General features: G+C 40.4%; 1 pseudogene; it reads right to left on the reverse strand.

The window, feature by feature from the left end:
• LOC132115035 (acyl-CoA-binding domain-containing protein 6-like) overlaps positions 1-21,970 on the reverse strand; it is a 53,675-nt pseudogene that overhangs the window by 2,874 nt on the left and 28,831 nt on the right.

The following is a 21,970-nucleotide window of genomic DNA, read 5'->3' on the forward strand; positions in this document are numbered from 1 at the left end:
GATGAAGTATAGATATTGTTGTCATGAAGACAAGAGCCTGGTCTGTCGGCGGTCTCCCTGTCACTTACAGCAGCAGGCACGGCACGGTTCTAGTTATTTATTTATATTTTTCATTATATTTTATTATATGATATTGGTTTGAGACCGTATTTTATTTAGTGGAGAACTTTGCAGCAGTATTTTATTTCTAATTCCTTTTTTATTTTATATATATTTTATTAAAAAGTATTTAAAAAAAAGTGTATAGTAATAAACAACCTGCAGTTAATGTTTGCATTTCTTTCCCTTACTGTTCCGAAAATGAACCGAACCGTGACTTTAAAACCGAGGTACATACCGAACCGTGATTTTTGCGTACCGTTACACCCCTACTGTCAAGTCAAGAGAGCCCAGCTTAAGATGGGGCTCTATTATACATGGATCAGGTCCCACTTCAGTGTACACTATCGTTTAAATGTTTGGGGCCGGTATGACTTTTAAATGTCTCTTAAGCTCATTATTTCTGTGATCAATCAAAAATACAGTAAAAATTTTTTAAAAATCATAACAGTTTAAAATAGCCATTTTCTATTTGAATATATTTTAAAATGAAGTCCTGTGATGGGAAAATGGAATTGTCAACAGCTATTATTCCATTCTTCAGTGTCACATGATCCTTCAGAAATCATTCTAATATGCCGATTTAGTGCTCAAGAAACATTTCTTATTATTGTTAAACAGCAGTGCTGCTTAACATTTTTGTGGACACCCCTATACATTAGAAAGTAATATAGAAAGTAAATATTGCAAAGATTTTTTTTTTTTGTTAATGTTTTATCAAATGGCAGAAAAAAATGTAAATAAATAATTAAATTAAATAATAAAAAAAAAAAAAGAAATTCAGCTTTTTGGTACAGTTAATATAGTTATATACAGTAAGTATGACAAATTGCTTTTGCCTCTCTGTATATCTAAGCTTTGGATAAAAGTGTTTGCTGAACGATTAAATGTAAATGTACTAAGATTACTGCTTTAACAAGCTCCACTAGCAAGAGAAAGCAATGTAAGCACAAAACCTCATAAAAGGAATTAAAAAAAAATTAAAGTAATTTTTTAATCAGTCACCACTTACTCGCCTTCATGTTGTTTGAAAAATCCATATGACCTTCTTTCTTGTATGTAATAAAAGTAGATGCAGAAGGTCCAAGCTGCTCTTTTCTATGCAATTAAAGTGAATGGTGACCATGGTTGTACTTAGTCCCTATTTACTTTCATTAAATGGAATATCTCTTTTGGAAAGAAAGTCATACATGAAAGTCGCTGAGTCAAGTCAAGTACAAGTCAAGTTGAGATTTATTGTCATTCCGTTACATGTGTGGACAGTGGAACGAAATGTCGTGCCTCACAGGACCACGGTGCTTCATAAATTCAGACATACAACAATGAAGTAAAACCAGATTTTTAATATATATATATATATACATACATACATACATACATACACTCACCTAAAGGATTATTAGGAACACCATACTAATACTGTGTTTGACCCACTTTCGCCTTCAGAACTGCCTTAATTCTACGTGGCATTGATTCAACAAGGTGCTGAAAGCATTCTTTAGAAATGTTGGCCCATATTGATAGGATAGCATCTTGCAGTTGATGGAGATTTATGGGATGCACATCCAGGGCACGAAGCTCCCGTTCCACCACATCCCAAAGATGCTCTATGGGGTTGAGCTCTGGTGACTGTGGGGGCCATTTTAGTACAGTGAACTCATTGTCATGTTCAAGAAACCAATTTGAAATGATTCGAGCTTTGTGACATAGTGCATTATCCTGCTGGAAGTAGCCATCAGAGGATGGGTACATGGTGGTCATAAAGGGATAGACATGTTCAGAAACAATGCTCAGGTAGGCTGTGGCATTTAAATGATGCCCAATTGGCACTAAGATGCCTAAAGTGTGCCAAGAAAACATCTCCCACACACCATTACACCACCACCACCAGCCTGCACAGTGGTAACAAGGCATGATGGGTCCATGTTCTCATTCTGTTTACGCCAAATTCTGACTCTACCATCTGAATGTCTCAACAGAAATCGAGAATCATCAGACCAGGCAACATTTTTCCAGTCTTCAACTGTCCAATGTATGTAGTGGAGATGAGTGGAACCCGGTGGGGTCTTCTGCTGTTGTAGCCCATCCGCCTCAAGGTTGTGTGTGTTGTGGCTTCACAAACGCTTTGCTGCATACCTCGGTTGTAACGAGTGGTTATTTCAGTCAAAGTTGCTCTTCTATCAGCCTGAATCAGTCGGCCCATTCTCCTCTGACCTCTAGCATCAACAAGGCATTTTCGCCCACAGGACTGCTGCATTCTGGGTGTTTTTCCCTTTTCACACCATTCTTTGTAAACCCTAGAAATGGTTGTGCGTGAAAATCCCAGTAACTGAGCAGATTGTGAAATACTCAGACCAGCCCGTCTGGCACCAACAACCATGCCACGCTCAAAATAGCTTAAATCACCTTTCTTTCCCATTCTGACGTTCAGTTTGGAGTTCAGGAGATTGTCTTGACCAGGACCACACCCCTAAATGCATTGAAGCAACTGCCATGTGATTGGTTGATTAGATAATTGCATTAATGAGAAATTGAACAGGTGTTCCTAATGATCCTTAAGGTGAGTTTTATATATATATATATATATATATATATATATATATATATATATATATATATATATATATATTAGTGCTGTCAATCGATTAAAAACTTTAACTAGATTAATCACAAATTTTTTCTGTGATTAATCGCAATAAAAAAAGAAATGTTTTTGTACGTTTTTAATATATTTTTTAATGTAATAATTTCACAGTTAATCAAATTAATGTAGAAACAACATAAAGACAGTATATTTTAAATACTTGTTTAAATGGCATCTTTTTATGAATGAAGGCCAGTATTACTGATATTAATACAGCTACTTTTTTTTATTTTTTTACATTTATTATTAGGCTTCAAAAATATAACAGTTTTTAATTTAAGTAAACTTAAAACAATGCTAACATAAACCCATAATAAATGTCATGTTTACTCCTGCCCTTCCTGTCTTAACAGTTAGGAAATATACAGAAATGTAATAAAGTTATCAAAGTTATATGCAGACTGCACTGCATAAACTATAAATTAAATAGTTAATCCTTATTAAAGCTACAAAAGTTATTTAGTCAAGAGCAGCGAGTCATTTTCTTTGTTCCCTTTATTCTTTAACTTTACTGACAGGACGCTTTATTGGCTGCTGTCCCTTTAAGAGCAGACAGACACGCGGATCTCACCGTTTATATACTGTCTATGGATATCTCCTCATTCTCTCACAACTCTTTTTGTTCATTTTAGACTTTATATAAATCATTTAGGATTGCTCTTATGAGGATATTTGACAAAACTGGTACTTTGGGATGTTTATTGTTAGTTCAAGTGCTTAAGAGAACTGGATTCTGGCGCCCTGTCTATGCATTGTGTGTGTGTGTGTAGGTGTGTATGTGTGTAACGGCCACTTAATGTTATAGTGTTCATGACATGAATGTTGTATGCCTTTAAGATGACACGTTATTGTATGCGCGCTGTTCCAGTGAACGCGTGCGCAGTGAGAGGAGAGTATTGCTCGCGAGGAGAGAGATGACCGCTCTACCGACTGCTCCTTTGATTTACTGTGTTTACGTTCTACTCTTATTTGTAGCGGGTTTTCAGAGTGTTTTTCCCCTGTTAATATTCGCTCTATGACATGTATGGGAAGAGTGCATTTAACGGAGAGGAATTATATAAAGACTCGTGAAACTACCATCCGTTTGCGCTGTCTTTTCTATTCATCCTGGGCAGACTTTAAACTCTGACAGCGTTACAAATTGGCGCCCAAACAACTGGATTCACCGGTCACCTCGTGTTTATCTACAAGGAGGTTCGGATTGTTATTATTTTTTTTTTTTGGAAGGGGTTTTCGTTGCTGGAGTTTTTCCATTCCACCGTGCTGACTAGTTTGCTAATTATGGACACCATGCGGTCGGTGTGTGACTGATTTTCAGGTGATGTTGTTTTTATGTTGGTTTTGACTGATTTCCTATGCTATTTTCCTGGATCGCCCGAATATTGACTGTTTTCATAGTGTTAAACCGGTTGGAGGATTTTTTTTTGTTTTTCCTCTCTCTCAACGTTTTTCCCTGTGGAATGTGGATCAATAACTGAACTTAACTATATTGAAAGAAACAAAAACAATCGTATTTTTTTTTTGTGTTGATCGGACAGTCATTAATGGATGACAAAAAGGGAACATTGAAGTGAAGACTGTGTGAAACACTTCTGGGACATAATTTTTTTTTTTTGAGTTGCCTATCTGTTCATTTCAAACCAGCAGGTGCGGAATAGATTGCATTTGGAAAGGACACTTGGTTGAGTACTTTTTTGTTGAGACTATTGTGCAAATCACAAATTTTTCATCGGTTTTTTTTCCTGATATTTTTTTTGTGGGTAACATTGCTGTGTTATACTGTTGTGCAGCATATCTTTGTTTGCAGTTAAAGGGGAAAACCAGGGCAGAAGTTCATTTTCTGAGTTTTTACATAAACACTGCTGCTTTTTCTTGTGGGTGTGGAAAAGTAACAGTTGGTACAAAGTTAGTACAGCTTTTGACTCATATATTTGTGTAAATTTACGGTATCTTGATTTATTATTTGCATTTATTAATTGATTGTGATTTCATACATAATGGCTTCTCACCCTGACTTTCAGTCTGACTTTACTGACTGGTCCGCAGATGAAGACTCTTTTATACAACAGGGAGCGTCACAGCATACTGTTGAAGATTTACGGTCTCAAAACAAGTTGTTACAAGCAGAAGTGGCAGTGCTGCAGCGGTGCCTTCGCGAATCGATTGACCTACAAAAGGATATGATGGACCGTTTAACACATCAAGAGTGTACTGTGCCTGTGACCCCACATCCAGCTCCCAAAGCCAGCTCAACTCCTTACAGTTTGGGGCAGGCTAAGTCAACAGCTCAAAGGTCAGTGCCAGTCAATGTAACTTATAGTTCTGTGCCTACATTTTCTCAACCACTCGCTGTGGATATGAGTGCCACAACAAATGCACTTACTGCTATGCTTAACCAATCACGGCTCGAGCCACCCGTGTTTGCTGCGGATGGTTCCCTGAATCCTGAGGAATGGCTTCAGTCTCTCAACGTGTATAGGGCCTCCCTGGATCTCTCAGATGGCCAAATTCTCCTTGAACTCCCACGTTTCCTGTCAAAAGAGCCAAAAAAAATGGTTTGCTGCACTAAGCACACATTTGACCAGTTGGAATCAGTTCTGTGAGTTCTTTAGGACAGTCTTTCTACCTTCGGACAATCAGGAACGTGTCCTGAGGGGCATTTTGGACCGTGTGCAAGTGCCAGATGAGCCACTGCCGACCTTTGTCGCTCATATGTTGGGTGAGTTTCGTAAGCTAAGGTCTCCTCCACCTCAACTAGAGCAAATAGACTTGATAAGGAAGCATGTGCTTGAGAAATATAGAGTCGCTCTTTATGGCACACCCATACCGTCAGTCATGGACCTTCTTTTGCGGGCTCACGAGCTTCATGCAGTCATCGGTCCAAGTTTTGAGTGTCCTCCTCAGAGACAAGCTAGTAGTACGCCAAAAAGGGATGTTCACTGTTTTAAGTGCTCCTTGCCAGGATTCACCACTCGTACTTGTCCAAATTGTAGTCTAGAGGAAAGACCGCGTTTGTCTCCAATGGAGCCCCCAGAACCCCCGAGAGATACAGTCAGAGTGTTGGACGGATGGATGGCTCTGACCAAGCCATGGGTGAAGGAAATGTGGCCCCAGACTTTGCCCAGAGGGGAAACTTCAGAGGAGGGAGGACGTTCAGACGAGGCAATCCTCCCTTCAGAAGATAGATGTGCCTCGCTTACCTGATGATTCCGTAAATGATCAACCTGAGCTGTGTCATGTGGAGGATATTGCTTCCACGTCCTATTGGAATACCCCGTTCAGAGTGAAGGTTAATCTTTATGGACAAGTTTTTGATGCAACTCTTGACACTGGTGCTTCTCTCTCTGCGGTGCACTCAGCGGTTGTCCAGACCATTCCTGGGGGGGACGTACGATTAAAACCATGGTCTGCACCTCCAGTTCAGCTTGCGGATGGAGCATCCTGTTGCCCGCTGGGTGTCATTTGGTTGTCTTTGGGTTTCTTGGACCAGCGTTTCTATCACCGCTTTGCTGTTGTCCATAATCTTTCTTCTCCTGTTATCTTGGGTATGGATTTTATGTTGAGATCTTCAGTTTTGATTCATGTTCCGTCTAGGACGGTAGTGCTCGGAGATGAGCCGGTGCCCCTTGAGGAGTTAGAGGGTGCTGACTTAAAGATACCTAGTCCTGATCCTGATTTGTCCTGCCTGGATTTCAATTCTTCTGCCCTGTCTGAGAAGGTTGGAGAATCATCGCTGGAAAACGAGCAGCAACACAAACTAACTGAACTGCTCAAGACCTTCAGTGGGTTGTTTGATGGACATTTAGGACGCACCTCTCTAGTGGAGCACGAAATTGTTACAGCTGATGCAAAACCGGTTCACCTTGCCCCGTACCGCACTTCTCCTGCTAAAAAGGAACTCATTGAGTCTCAAATCGAAGACATGTTGAGAGAAGGGATAATTGAACCTGCCTCTGGTCCTTGGGCTGCCCCAGTTGTAATTGTACCAAAACATTCAGGAGAGCCAAGGTTCTGTGTCGATTATTGTGCACTAAATAAGCTCACTGTTAAAGACTCTTATCCTCTACCGAGGATTGATGAATCTCTTGACTTCCTGGCTAGAGGGACTTTCATTTCCACCATTGACCTGGCAAGAGGCTACTGGCAGGTGGCAGTGGCAGAGACCTCCAAGCCAAAGACTGCTTTCATTTCCCACTGTGGGTTATTTCAGTTTCGGGTCTTACCTTTTGGATTGTGCAATGCGCCCACCACATTTCAAAGGCTCATGAACACAGTCCTTGCGGGTCTCATCTATAAGTCGTGTGCCGTCTACTTAGATGATATTGTGGTGGCGTCGCCTACTTTCGAACAGCACCTTGTGGACCTGAGAGAGGTTCTCACCAGGCTGAGATCTGCTGGACTGTCTATCAAGCTGGCAAAATGCCAGTTCTGCAGGAGCGAACTCACCTTTCTGGGTTACAAAATCACCCCAAATGGTATCATGCCAAATGAGGAAAAAGTGAGAGCAGTGATTGATTTTCATACACCAGCTAATGTGAAACAAGTCCGACAGTTTCTGGGAATGACCAGCTATTATAGGCGTTTCATCCAGGATTATGCCCGACATGCTGAGCCACTCTTTGCGTTGACCAGGACGGATGTTCCCTTTGTATGGTCAAATGAATGTCAGACGGCCATGGATTATCTCAAGGAAAAGCTGACTTCCGCACCTGTTTTGACATTCCCGGACTTCTCTCTTCCTTTCTCTATCCATGCGGATGCGTGCGACAGTGGACTTGGCGCCGCACTCATGCAGAAGGACAAAAATAGCAGAGATGTTGTGGTGGCCTATGCAAGTCGTGCCCTCCATAAGTCTGAAAAACCTTATTCTACTCCGGAAAAGGCGTGCTTAGCGGTCATCTGGGCCCTCGAACACTTCAGGCCTTATATCGAGGGTCTACACGTGACTATTTTTTCAGACCACAGCAGTTTAAAATGGCTTATGTCGCGCCCAAACTTCTCTGGCCGGCTGGCTAGGTGGTCTCTCAGATTGCAGGACTTCGACTTTGACGTTGTCCATAAGCCGGGGACAAGTAACAGTGTCCCCGATGCACTTTCACGTAACCCTGTTCCTTCTGGCAGTGTACCTTTGGGACTTCTCCCTGATTATGCCATTATTGGGGGACTGGACCTGCGTGCTTTACCCCCTGTAATGTTTTCAGATCGGGAGCACATTAGGCAGCTGCAGCTCAACGACCCAGAAATTGGAAAGCTGCTGCGGATGTTGGAGGCACAGGATAAGAATAGCACTGAGGAGTTGTCTCAGTATGAGATCCAGGATGGACTCCTGTACTTTGTGGATGGCAAAGTGGCTTGTAATCTCCACCCTATGAAGCGCCTTAAACTGTACGTACCCACGGCTATGAAAAGGAGTTTGATGGAGTATCACCCGATGGCTGGTCACTTGGGCATGACGAAGACTATAGCGCGGCTGAAACTTCGATTTTACTGGCCAAAAATGTCTTCTGACGCTAAGAAGTATGCAGAGGTGGGTAGAGTACCCAAAAACTGTACTCAAGTAAAAGTAAAAGTAAAAGTACTTCTAGAAATATTTACTCAAGTAAAAGTAAAAGTACTAGTCTTGAATAGTTACTTGAGTAAGAGTAAAAGAGTATTGGATAAAAAATCTACTCAAGTAGTTAGTTTACTAGTTACTTTGGGTCATATATACTGAGCCTATTTTTATTTAGATATATAGATAAAATGTATGTAATGTATGTGTGCGTGTATAAATGTATATATTTCATCAGCCTTTACTCCAATTTATGTAATTTATTATAAAACCCTGTCTGTTTACTCAAGTAACAGATATAGGTGTCATGCCATAACATATTTTTAATACGGCTGACTTTATATTAAATGTGAATTTAACATTGAAAGTTAATGTGATATAAATATTGCTACTAATCTTTCATTGTTCAGAAAGAGAGCAAATAACATTTACATTATTAAAGATAGTTTTCACTGACAGTCTAGATTTCAATCACTCTCAGAAACTCTCATTAAAATCACTGAAACTGTTAACACTGTGAAATCAATATCTTAATTAAAGATTCGTACACACATGGCATTTTAGCGATGACTCATCTGAACGCCTCTGATTGGCCAATGCTTTAATAAGCTCAAAAGAATCGTGTGTGATTGGTTATAATGCGCAGCGCTGTAAAAACGCGTCTGTCTCTGGCTCAGCGCCAGCAAGCAATCACAGATCTGAATTTAGCAGCTGATAATATGACTCGCTGAACGTACTTGCACCAGTGTGATTGTATTAAAAATAATAAAATCTTAATCGGCTATTTTTTTGTCTTTTGGAAGCTGCATTCAACTTGACTCCCCTCTGTTATAAGCCACACACGTACAACAAACTAATGTCACAGTGGTATCGTGTACTGTAATCGTAGCCCAAGTTATTACCTGTTAAACAGTAGACAGCACACGCGGTGTTCATCTAATAAGGATCTCCATCGCTAGCAAATAATAACCTTTGCAGATTTCAATTCAGTGCAGTTCCAGCCACGTTTTCAACGCTCTTTCTGTTCTTAAACGTTACAACTCCGAGTGAACCACTTCAGACGCTCAGCGCGTGCGGCAGGGAACTGAACGACTCATTCAAACTGATTCATGAACCAATTCACTCGTTTGCCAATTGGTTTGATCAAGCCTTTGAACAGAATTGACTCAAAAGAATGAATCATTCGCGAATGGGCATCGCTCATTGCCCAGAGAAAAGTTGACGGCGCGTTTGGATCAAACTGAAGCATTTATAACATTTATTGCATTAAGATAAAGTAACGAGAGGAGCGTCGCCCACAGTAACGAAGTAAAAGTACAGATTTTTCCCCAAAAACTTACTCAAGTAAGAGTATAAAGTACCCCTCTTTAAATATACTCCGAAAAGTATTCGTTACCCCAAAAAATTACTCAAGTAAATGTAACGAAGTAAATGTAACTCGTTACTACCCACCTCTGGAAGTATGTTGCATCCTGTACTGTCTGCCAGTTCACAAAACCAAGCCAGAGGAAACCTGCTGGGTTCATGGTTCCGATCCGCCCTCAAAGACCTTGGGAGTATACTGGAGTTGATTTCGTGGGTCCTTTACCGCGCACACCCTGCGGTAATGCTTACATTCTGGTCTTTGTGGACTATTTTTCGAAGTGGGTGGAGGTTAGTGCAGTACGAGAAGCGACTGCCCAAGTTGCTGCCAGCAAGTTGCTTAGCGAGGTGTTCGCACGACATGGGGTGCCTAATTACCTGATCTCCGACAGAGGGTCACCATTTGTGAATGAACTATTCAGGCATGTTCTCACCACACTGGGGTCGGAACACAGACTTACAACTGCGTATCACCCCCAGACGAATGCAACGGAGAGGGTGAATCGGACGTTGAAAACTGCCATCCGTGCTTACGTCGGTAACAAGCACACTGCTTGGGATCGTTACCTGCCCCAAATTTGTTTTGCTTTGAGGACTGCTCCACATGAAAGCAAGGGCCAAAGCCCATCCATGTTGCTGTATGGACGAGAATTGAATACCCCTCTTAACCTCATCACTCAGCCGAATAGTGATGGTGGGGATGAACCTGGTATCCCATACCCGGAAAGCTTGGAGTCATCTATCAGAGAAGCACATGATCATGCTAGGTCCGTTTTGGATGAGAACCATGACAAAAGAAAGAAGTACTACGACAAGAGACGTCGGCCTGTGTCTTACTCAGTAAATGAGTGGGTCAGAATTAAGACTCATCCCCGTTCGGATGCACTGGCGAATTTCACGGCTAAGCTAGCCCCTCTATATGCTGGCCCTTACCAAATTGCACAAAAACTGTCGGAAGTGAACTACAGACTCATTGATGCGAGTACGGGGGCAGACGCAGGTGTATTTCATGTCGTAAATCTGCTTCCTTTTCGTACCTGGGAACCACTTGAGTCAGAGACTGAGCCCACAGGGTTTTCTGTTGTAGAAACATCAGCTGACGGTTCTTTGATTGATGAAGTGCCGGAAGAAACAGAGGATACTGCTGGTGCTACCGCCGTAAACCTAACAGACCTATGTCTCCCTGTGACATCCAGTGCTCATGATGTGTCAGGAAATGTTGACAGTGTTGATGAGTTGCCTGACCTACAAGTTGACGTTGGGTCTCGAGACGATGACTTGACTGTTAGTGATAATGTTCCTGGTAGACACCATTATGACTTGAGACCTCGACGCGCACCAAGAATCACCTCAGACTGGTCGAGTAATAGGTGGACGAATGTGTACCACACAGACAGACTGGACCTTAAATAGTGTTTAGATTACGTCATTGTGTGTTCATTTGCTTGATTTGTCACTGTGGAAGGTGGAAGGTTTAAAGTTAAGAAAAAAGGAAAATTGAGTATTAGTATTAATACTTAGTCTGTTGACATGCTTGTTACAATGTTGTACACAAATAGGAATAGTGGAAAAAAGGATGTCCTATGTTTTGTTTCTGTTTGATTACATGCTGTTTTCATTTGTTTGAAAATTGCTGCAGCAGACAATGTATTTTGGTCCATCTGTGCTGTCATGTATGTCAGTGTGTACCTTAGTAATACATTCTCCAGTATGATTCTGTTATTTAGACAACTTTTCATGTATAATGGTTGTTTAAAGTGATGCTGTACTCAGTTGTGCACGGCTGAGGGCAGCCTTTACCTTCCTGGGGGGGATCTGTAACGGCCACTTAATGTTATAGTGTTCATGACATGAATGTTGTATGCCTTTAAGATGACACGTTATTGTATGCGCGCTGTTCCAGTGAACGCGTGCGCAGTGAGAGGAGAGTATTGCTCGCGAGGAGAGTTTTCAGAGTGTTTTTCCCCTGTTAATATTCGCTCTATGACATGTATGGGAAGAGTGCATTTAACGGAGAGGAATTATATAAAGACTCGTGAAACTACCATCCGTTTGCGCTGTCTTTTCTATTCATCCTGGGCCGACTTTAAACTCTGACAGCGTTACATGTGTCACATAAGGGCATTCACAGACAGCGCATTCTCTTTTGTCTTGCCGTGCTTGAAATGTTTAAAAGCATTTAAATGAATAAGAGTGTGATCATATAATGTAAAGCTAGCCAACGGATGGCAGAAAATACGGATGCTGCGTTAATTGCGTTAAATATTTTGACACGTTAAACCAGACAAAAATTAATCACATGCGTTAACGCGTTAACGTTGACAGCACTAATATAAATATATATATATAATTCTTATATAAATGTTTATGTATACATAGACTGAAAAAGAAAAATATAGACTATACATATGCTTCACATGCAGGTGCATCTCAATAAATTAGAATGTCGAGGAAAAGTTAATTTATTTCAGTAATTCAACTTAAATTGTGAAACTTGTGTATTAAATAAATTCAATGCACATAGACTGAAGTTGTTTAAGTCTTTGGTTCTTTTAATTGTAATGATTTTGGCTTACATTTAACAAAAACCCACTAATTCACCTCAACCAATTAGAATACTTCATAAGACCAAAAAAAAAAAAAAACATTTTTAGTGAATTGTTGGCCTTCTGTAAAGTATGTTCATTTACTGTACATGTACTCAATACTTGGTAGGGGATACTTTTCTTTAATTACTGCCTCAATTCGGTGTGGCATGGAGGTGATCAGTTTGTGGCACTGCTGAGGTGGTATGGAAGCCCAGGTTTCATTGACAGTGGCCATCAGCTAATCTGCATTTTTTGGTCTGTTATTTCTCATTTTCCTCTTGACAATGCCCTATAGATTCTCTATGGGGTTCAGGTCTGGTGAGTTTGCTGGCCAGTCAAGCACACCAACACCATGGTCATTTAACCAACTTTTGGTGCTTTTAGCGGAGAGGGCAGATGCCAAATCCTGCTGGAAAATGAAATCAGCATCTTCAAAAAGCTGGTCAGTAGAAGGAAGCATGAAGTGCTCCAAAATTTATTGGTAAACAGGTGCAGTGACCCACACATTGGACCAACACCAGCAGATGACATTGCACCCCAAATCATCACAGACTGTGGAAACTTAACACTAGACTTCAAGCAACTTGTGCTATGAGCTTCTCCACCCTTCCTCCAGACTCTAGGACCTTGGTTTCCAAATGAAATACAAAACTTGCTCTCATCTGAAAGGAGGACTTTGGACCACTGGGCAATAGTTCAATTCTTCTTCTCCCTAACCCAGGTAAGATGCCTCTGACATTGTCTGTGGTTCAGCAAATTCCTTGACACGTCTGTGTGATGGCTCTTGATGCCTTGACCCCAGCCTCAGTCCATTCCTTGTGACGTTCAAATTCTTGAATCAGTTTTGCTTGACAATCCTCAAAAGGCTGCGGTTCTCTCGGTTGGTTGTGCATCTTTTTCTTCAATACTTTTCCTTCCATTTAACTTTTTGTTAACATGCTTGGATACAGCACTCTGTGAACAGCCAGCTTCTTTGGCAATGAATGTTTGTGGCTTACCATCCTTGTGATGGGTGTCAATGACTGTCTTCTGGACAACTGTCAGATCAGCAGTCTTTCCCATGACATTCTAATTTGAGATGCACCTGTAGTACTGTACATGTGCGAAGTGAAACACTGTAAGGCAAGCAGCTGGTTAGGGAACAGTGCAAGATGATTTGTAGTGCATGAGCTTTTAAACACACATATTACTGAGTATTTTGTGGGATTATGTACATATAGCAGTGTGTGTGAAAAGTGTCTAGTGCGCATAGAGTAGAATTGCACAAAATTATTTGAATTTCACAAAAAAATAATGTTTCAGGCATTTTTTCTTTGATGTCGAAAAGGTTGGGGGGTGGAGGAGGTGAGATGGTCCATGTTTCAGGAGGTATGGGGTTTCTGTGGGGTTTCAGAGGAGGATGGGGTGATTTGAGTTCAAGCCTCTCACAGCCTGGGGGAAAAAGCTGCTGAGCAGTCTGGCGGAGTAGGCTTTGATGCTCTGGTATCGTCTTCCTTATCGTAGGAGCTGGAAGAGACTGTGGGAGGGGCGCTTCATGATATTGTTTGCTTTGCTGGAGCATTGTGTGAGGAAAATGTCCAGGATGGAGGGCAGAGGGGCACCCATGATCTTTGCAGCTGTGTTCACTGTCCGCTGGAGGGTCTCATGGTCTGCTGCACTACAGTTTCCATACCAGACAGAGATTCAGGTGGTCAGCACACTCTCTATGGTTCCTTCGTAGAATGTGGTGAGGATGCTGTCAAGCTGTCGATGGTCAGTGGGGGGTGGTCGATGGAGTTTCTCCTGAAGTCCATCACAATCTTCTTTGTCTTCTCCTCATTTAGGGAGAGGTTGTTAGTGCCACACCATTCAGCCAGTTGTGCCACTTCCTCCATTTAGTGCATTTCATTGCTGTTGCTGATGAGACCTACCACCTTTGTGTCATCCACAAACTTGATGATGTGGTTGGAGCTGAACTTGGCAGTGCAGTCGTAGGTCAGCAGCGTGAAGAGCATTGGGCAGAGCACATACTGTACCCTTGTGGGGCACCTGTGCTCAGTGTGGTAGTGCTTGAGGTGTTGTGGACGACACGGACTGACTGAGGGTTTCTAGTTAGAAAGTCCAGGATCCAATTACCTTCAAAGTGAACTGTTAAGGCCTAGCAGGTTTAATTTGTTGATGAGCTGTTGTGGTATTATTGTGTTGAATGCTGAGCTGAAGTCGATGAACATCATTCTAACATCAGAGACTTTATTCTCTAGGTGGGTAAGAGCCGGGTGGAGGAAATTGCGCCGTCTGTAAAGCGGTTTGGACGGTATGCAAACTGGAGCAGATCGAGTGTGTTGGGGAGGCTTGTTTTGATGTTATGCATGACTAACCTTTCAAAGCACTTAATCATGATTGGAGTCAGAGCTATGGGACTGTAGTCATTTAGACAGGACACAGGTGATTTTTTTGGTACCGGTATGATGGTTGTGAATTTGAGACATGGGGAAGACTGCCTGGTGCAGCAAGGTGTTGAAGATATCTGTTAGGACATCTGTCAGCTGTTCAGCACAGTCTCTCAGTACACGGCCAGTTATTTCGTCAGGACCCACAGCCTTGCGTGGGTTAATCCTAGATAGGGTCTTCCTCACGTCGGCTGGAGACAGACAGAGCGCCTGGTCATTGGGAGGTATGGGCAGTTTTTGTGCAGGTGTGTCATTCTGCATGTCAAACCGTGAATAAAAGTGGTTAAGTACATCCGGGAGGGATGTGTCATCATCACAAGCCTGTGGCGGGGGCTTGTAGTCAGTGATGGTCTGAATGGCTTGCCACAGGCTCTGTGTGTCTCTGCTGTCTATGAAGTGATTGTTGATTTTCTGAGCATATGACTGTTTTGCATTTTTTATGCCACAGGACAGATTGGCTCTTGCTGTTTTGAGGGCTGCTTTATCTCTTGATCTGAATGCTTCATCTCTGGTCTTTAGCAGCCCACGAACCTCTGCTGTCATCCACGGCTTCTGGTTTACACGTGTGGTGATGGTTTTGGTGACTGTCACATCATCAATGCACTTTTTGATAGAAGCACTCACGGTTTCACTGTACTCCTGCAGGTCTGTGAGGTTGTTGTAGGTGGCTGCCTTTTTAAACATGTTCCAGTCTGTGCACTGAAAGCAGTCCTGTAATGTAATGTTAAACATCTGGCCAAACTGTGATGAATTTTTGAACCGGTTTGGTGAGTTTCAGAAGTGGTCTGTATGCTGGAATTAGCCTTGTACGCATTCTTTTCTGTTGTGTAGACAAAGTCCAGTGTGTTTTTACCCCTCGTTGTAAAGTTCACATGTTGGTAGAACTTTGGCAAAACTGTCTTTAAGTTTGCGTGGTTGAAGTCACCAACTATTATGAAAAAGCTGTTGGGGATGATGTAAATGATGACAGATTTGTCATTTTTGGGTTAACTGTCAATTTAAGTAGGAAGCAGAAAAGGTAAACATTAATATTTTTTTTCTGTAGCTCATATATTTATTTATTTTTTATTTCTTTTGTTACTGTATTTTATTTTCGGCATGCGTGTGGTTCCTTGGGCTGTCTCTGGGGAGCCATAGAGAAACAGAACAATTTACAGTGTGCAGTAAACCCCTCAATTAATCATGTGTCAGCTGCATGGCCCCACACAGGGAGAGGTGGAAATGAATTTTAATTTTGTGCTATTCGTCACTCTGAGTTCATCGCTTATGTTTATCAGTCACTTTTTTATATCCCATCCCCCCATCATTTTTCTGTCCCCCTCCTCCCCAAGGGGCAATCGTCGATGTCCACCCTGCCATGCGACCAACCAGAGGACAGATGGCAAACACACACACACACACACACATAGAGAACAAGGGCCTGGAGGTTGCCCCTTTTGTAGTGTCACATGACAGAGGAACATTGTTGATTTCCTCTGGGACAACTGGTGATTATTACAGGTTCTATTTACCACACGTGCGGCTGTGGACAAATGTACCCCTGCTCACACACACACACACCTAACTTCCTCCAGTAAACTCTGAAGTGAGCTCAAAATAAATCAGAAACCTTTTTTTTTTTTTTTTAAGAAATTAACACTTTTATTCAGCAAGGACACATAAAATGGATCAAATAGTAAAGATCATCGATAGTAAAGACGTTTATAAGGTTACAAAATATTTATATTTCTAATAAATGCCATCCCGGTTTCCACAAAAATTATGCAGCACAACTAGTTTACATTAATAATAATAATAATAATAATAAGAAATGTTTCTTGAGCATATTAGAAAGATTTCTGAAAGATCATGTGACACTAAAATGATCACAGGAATAAATTGCATATTAAAACATGTTCAAATAAATGTATTTATATAATTTTAAATGGTAATATTCACTGTCTTTTAATCAAATACATGCAGCCTTTAAAAGATTTTAAAAGACTTCTTTTAAAAAATATATAATTCAAAAATCTTACCGACTCCAAACTTTTGAATGGTAGTGTATAATAATGTCTCGTCTCTCAATTTGGAAAAACAAACAAAATATTGTGTTCACAGTAATGCATATATGTAAAATGTACTGTGTTTACCAGCTTTGCATAGTCATGTTAAAATGGAAGTTGAAACCTGAATACATCCTGTTACAAATAAGATCTGTAAGCGATTTTATACCAATATTTTTATTTAAACAAATAGTCAATAGTTTTTAAACAGTGTTTTAAAACAATTATCCTAATGTAAAGTTTTGTTCCTTGGACCTTCATTTGCAAAAGCTTGTTTTCACAAACAATGGAATGAACTGAAATTACATTCTTTTATTTTAATTTGACAGCATCTGTCATAAATAGACATAATGCTAAACTTGGATTAAAATAAAGCATTCTTCACATTTGAAGTTTCAGAATAAAGATTTTGGTTACCACAGCATAGTGCAGTGCGGTCTGTCCTTCATCATCCTGTGAGAGAAAAGAAAGATGTTTTGAGTTATAAAAGACATTGACCATTACACTTACTCAACTATTGCAAAACTCTTTAGAAATGTTCTAATCTGTATCCATAATGACTCCAAAAAGAACCATAAAACAAGCAAACATGTTCAAGTGTAAGGCCTGCCTGTTGATTTCAACTACCGAAACAGCCTAAAACAGGTGATTTTGACTTTGAAAGGCTTAAGAAAACAGATTAAACATTGATTTCCTGTCAGATAAACAATCAGATAATTTAACCTCCAAAACAGACTTTTGAACAAGTAACCAGAATCAGAGGAGCTTAAGGACTTGGTTTAGGTGGATATATAAACCAGTTTAATATGAACAAACCTTTGACCCGCGTGCTCAACGAGGCTATGAGGCCATCATGCTGTATGTGTATAAAGGTCTAGGATGATCTATTCATTGTCCCCTGCAGGGACCGTGTCTGATGCATTAGCTGTGGGGACCGAGGGCATCACACAACAATAGATGCTTATACAATAGCCCCAATCTGCCTGGAGTGCTGGTGACAAATTGCCACAGCTTGTGGTATCTGAGGTGCGATGCAGAGAAAGCCTTATTTAGGGCAAGGATTAAGGATCCTGTGTGTGTGGATATAAGTCCAGAAGAATGCAACACTCAAGGGGTCGGGAAGTTCTGCAGATGACACGTGTCGTCAGGCTAAATTATATTTTAATTGCCTCTTCAGTGTGCCTTCTCACCTTGATAATGATGACAAATGGCATTATTGTTTTGGCTGTGTGGTTGTTGGAGATCATCAGAACCCACTGAGTACTACAGAAAGAGTTTTTATGACATGTCGCACGTTTGCCCCTCTGGCCTGCATTATCCTCCTCCATAGACAATATCATTAGCCCACTGTAGTGACTCATGGACAGAGGATTTACTATACAAGTCATTCATAGTGATTGAATAGGCATCTGACAGTAGACTAAAACCGAACATTTTAATTAATGCTGAATTTAACATGTTACTTTTCAGTACTGAGTTAAATATAAGCATATTTAACATATTTTCCAGAACCATCACACCTGACTATAAGTTACATCAGGTCAAAATTTCATTGTTGAGAGAAAACATATAAAATATTAACTATTAATATAAATAATATAATTAATATAAATGAGTAGATTAGTACAAATTACATATATGATAAATAACATTAATTATAAACACCAAGCATGAACTAATTTAAAGTGAATGTGAAACAACCGGCATGAAATTAATAGTATATATCACTTGCTTTGGAATATAAGATGCAGCACGTTTCAGATAATTTGTTTTATTAATCTTCACAATATCCCACAGATTCTCTATGGGGTTCAGGTCAGGAGAGTTGGCAGGCCAATTGAGCACAGTAATACCATGGTCAGTAAACCATTTACCAGTGGTTTTGGCACTGTGAGCAGGTGCCAGGTCGTGCTGAAAAACGAAATCTTCATCTCCATAAAGCTTTTCAGCAGATGGAAGCATGAAGTGCTCCAAAATCTCCTGATAGCTAGCTGCATTGACCCTGCCCTTGATAAAACACAGTGGACCAACACCAGCAGCTGACATGGCACCCCAGACCACCACTGACTGTGGGTACTTGACACTGGACTTCAGGTATTTTGGCATTTCCTTCTCCCCAGTCTTCTTCCAGACTCTGGCACCTTGATTTCCGAATGACATGCAAAATTTGCTTTCATCCGAAAAAAGTACTTTGGACCACTGAGCAACAGTCCAGTGCTGCTTCTCTGTAGCCCATTTCCTGCACACGCCTGTGCACGGTGGCTCTGGATGTTTCTACTCCAGACTCAGTCCACTGCTTCCGCAGGTCCCCCAAGGTCTGGAATCGGTCCTTCTCCACAATCTTCCTCAGGGTCCGGTCACCTCTTCTTGTTGTGCAACGTTTTTTGCCACACTTTTTCCTTCCCACAGACTTCCCACTGAGGTGCACTTCCCACTGGGAACAGCCTATTCGTTCAGAAATTTCTTTCTGTGTCTTACCCTCTTGCTCGAGGGTGTCAATGATGTCCTTCTGGTCAGCAGTCTTACCCATGGTTGCGGTTTTGAGTAATGAACCATGCTGGGAGTTTTTAAAAGCCTCAGGAATCTTTTGCAGGTGTTTAGAGTTAATTAGTTGATTCAGATGATTAGGTTAATAGCTCGTTTAGAGAACCTTTTCATGATATGCTAATTTGGGTTTTCATGAGCTGTATGCCAAAATCCTCAGTATTAAAACAATAAAAGACCTGAAATATTTCAGTTGGTGTGCAATGATTCTAAAATATATGAAAGTTTAATTTTTATCATTACATTATGGAAAATAATGAACTTTATCACAATATGCTAATTTTTTAAGAAGGACCTGTAGTAACATTTCTCGGTCCGCCATCTTGGATGGATTTTTTCTACTGAGCTTGTTGCAATGCATTCTGGGAAACAAGGTATTTTGCGGATTACTTTTTGAAACAGGCTTCACATCAGGAGAGCCTATAGACGCATGCGCCTGACCCTAAGTTAACGTCCGGTCTGTGTTTGTTTATCAGTCTGGCTATAGCGCCATCTACAAAAGCAGTTAAAGTTAAGGTGATAAGCAGACTGAAGTTGGAATCAGGTGGTTGTGCTGTGGGATGTGTTTCCCATACATTTATTTATTTGTGGCGCTCACAATATCAAAACTGACCGATTTTCCAAAAGGCTTCGTTGAATAAACATGAGCACATACTGCACGTTTTAAAAATCAAAACAAGGTGCAGGAGTTTTATATCACTGTATTTCTGAAGGAAGACTATCTTTAATTAGTCTATAAAATTTTCAATTTAATTTTCATTTCATCTTGCATGTTATATGCCTGATAAAGAAGCATTTGTAAGCTCAGCATTGCTGTGTGTACAGCAGTTACTGGGGAAACCTCTGTTTCTCCCGCTTTAAAGCACCTCCTGCTGGCAGAGAAGGAATTTGCATTTTCAGTAAGTCCGATTTAGCAGCAAACATATTTTGCTCGTTATCAAAAATAGTCTACTCTAGAGAGACTATTTAGCTGTTGTTATTGATTCTATTTGGATGTCTACCAGAAGTTAAGTTAGGGCCACAACAGCGTACATACGCAGTAATGTTTGAAACCGTCTATAATGCCTTAAAAAGTGTGTTTTGGAACAGCCATGATTCCATGAGCAATTATCTGAAAGTGATGCTATCGTTCATAACCTTGTTCTTTCAAGTTGTAACTGAGTGGATTTTTTTCTCCAAAGCAGTGAGCCAAGGTGGATTATGTTGTCAATCTGGTGCCGCTAAAGTCTGATCCCATTGTTCCTAATACAAAAATCTTCATCGCACCAGAGCCAGGGCTCTCAAATGATCCTAGAGTCAGACGCTATTGTTTACGGAGAGGCGAGAGAGCTACTCCAGGGGCTCTCTGATTGGATTAGCTGGTTAAAATCCCACTAGACAAACAGAATACTGATGCAGTCTCTCTCCTCACCTTCTCTGATACAGTTACTTCTCTCTGAACAGGATACAGAGTATAGGAATATCCGTTAACATAATAAAATGCAACAACACAAACAGATATAGCTTTTTTGTTTGCGTTTGAACTTTTTAAATTAATAAAACATTTTATGTACAATGGGATCATTTTATGTTTTAATATTCACATTTTCTTGCGATGCAAGAGAAGATAAGGATGCTCTTCCTAATGTTGACCATAGTGACCATAGTTTTCACCAAAATACCATAGCTACTACAGTAGTTTTAGCAAACGGTTTGATTTAACAGCTGCAACAATAACTTTTAACTATGTTATTCTAGTAGAACACATCTTTGTAAGGGAAACATTGTAAAATAAAATCATATTATAAATATGTTTCTAAATATAGAAATAAGGCAATGCAAATATTTAATTTTCATGACAAGCTGTTAAAAAAATCTGAAGGAAAAAAATGAGCAAACTAGAGTCAGCAGATGTTTATGCGAATGGTCGATAAAGGATATGGAGATGCACATAAATACATATAGCCATAATTAAACGGTGAGGGCTTTGCAAAACATAATCTTCTTTCACTGATCTTGTGTCCAGGCAACATTTGCATCGGCTCAGAGCTCTGGTTCACAGCTAGTACATGGACATTGTGTGTGGAAGGAGACAGCAGACAAACAGGTTGGCTATCATATAAACTACTATGATTCATGGAAAACGGATATAGACATACACCTGTTAAAGCCAGTCTATTCACACCTAGTTTATGCTACTTGTATAATGTGTTTTAGAAAAATGGCAAAATAATCATATATTTTAAGTACACTTCAATTCTGGGATTCACTTCAAACAGTACAGAAGGAATTCATATGTATGCTGGACACTTACTGAATGCTTATACTGTACTTCAATATCTGATCCAACTCAAAATAGATCAAATAAAAAATCCTTAGGCTGATTTTTCAGTATTGCAAATGAAATATATTTTTAAATAGAGCATTTAAAGTTGAATAAGCAGCTCTGTGTGTGTTAGTGCATGTTTGTTCATGTATGTCTGAGCGCATGCTTATATGTATTTATGTGTACAGTACGTGTGTGTGAGGGGGTCATAGACTCATGTCTCTACAGCAGGAATCAGGCATAAATTGGAGTGTCCTCCATTTGGTTTTCTTTGCTTTGCTGAACTTTCTATTCAGCAAAGAATCCTCAAAAGGAGTCAGGTTTTATTAAAACATTAAGCAGCACAAGTGTTTTTCAGATAGATCAGTATATTAGAATGATTTCTGAAGGATCATGTGACACT

This window comes from Carassius carassius, chromosome 34 (genome assembly GCF_963082965.1).
Source record: "Carassius carassius chromosome 34, fCarCar2.1, whole genome shotgun sequence".
In the NCBI taxonomy this organism is placed as follows: Eukaryota; Metazoa; Chordata; class Actinopteri; order Cypriniformes; family Cyprinidae; genus Carassius; species Carassius carassius.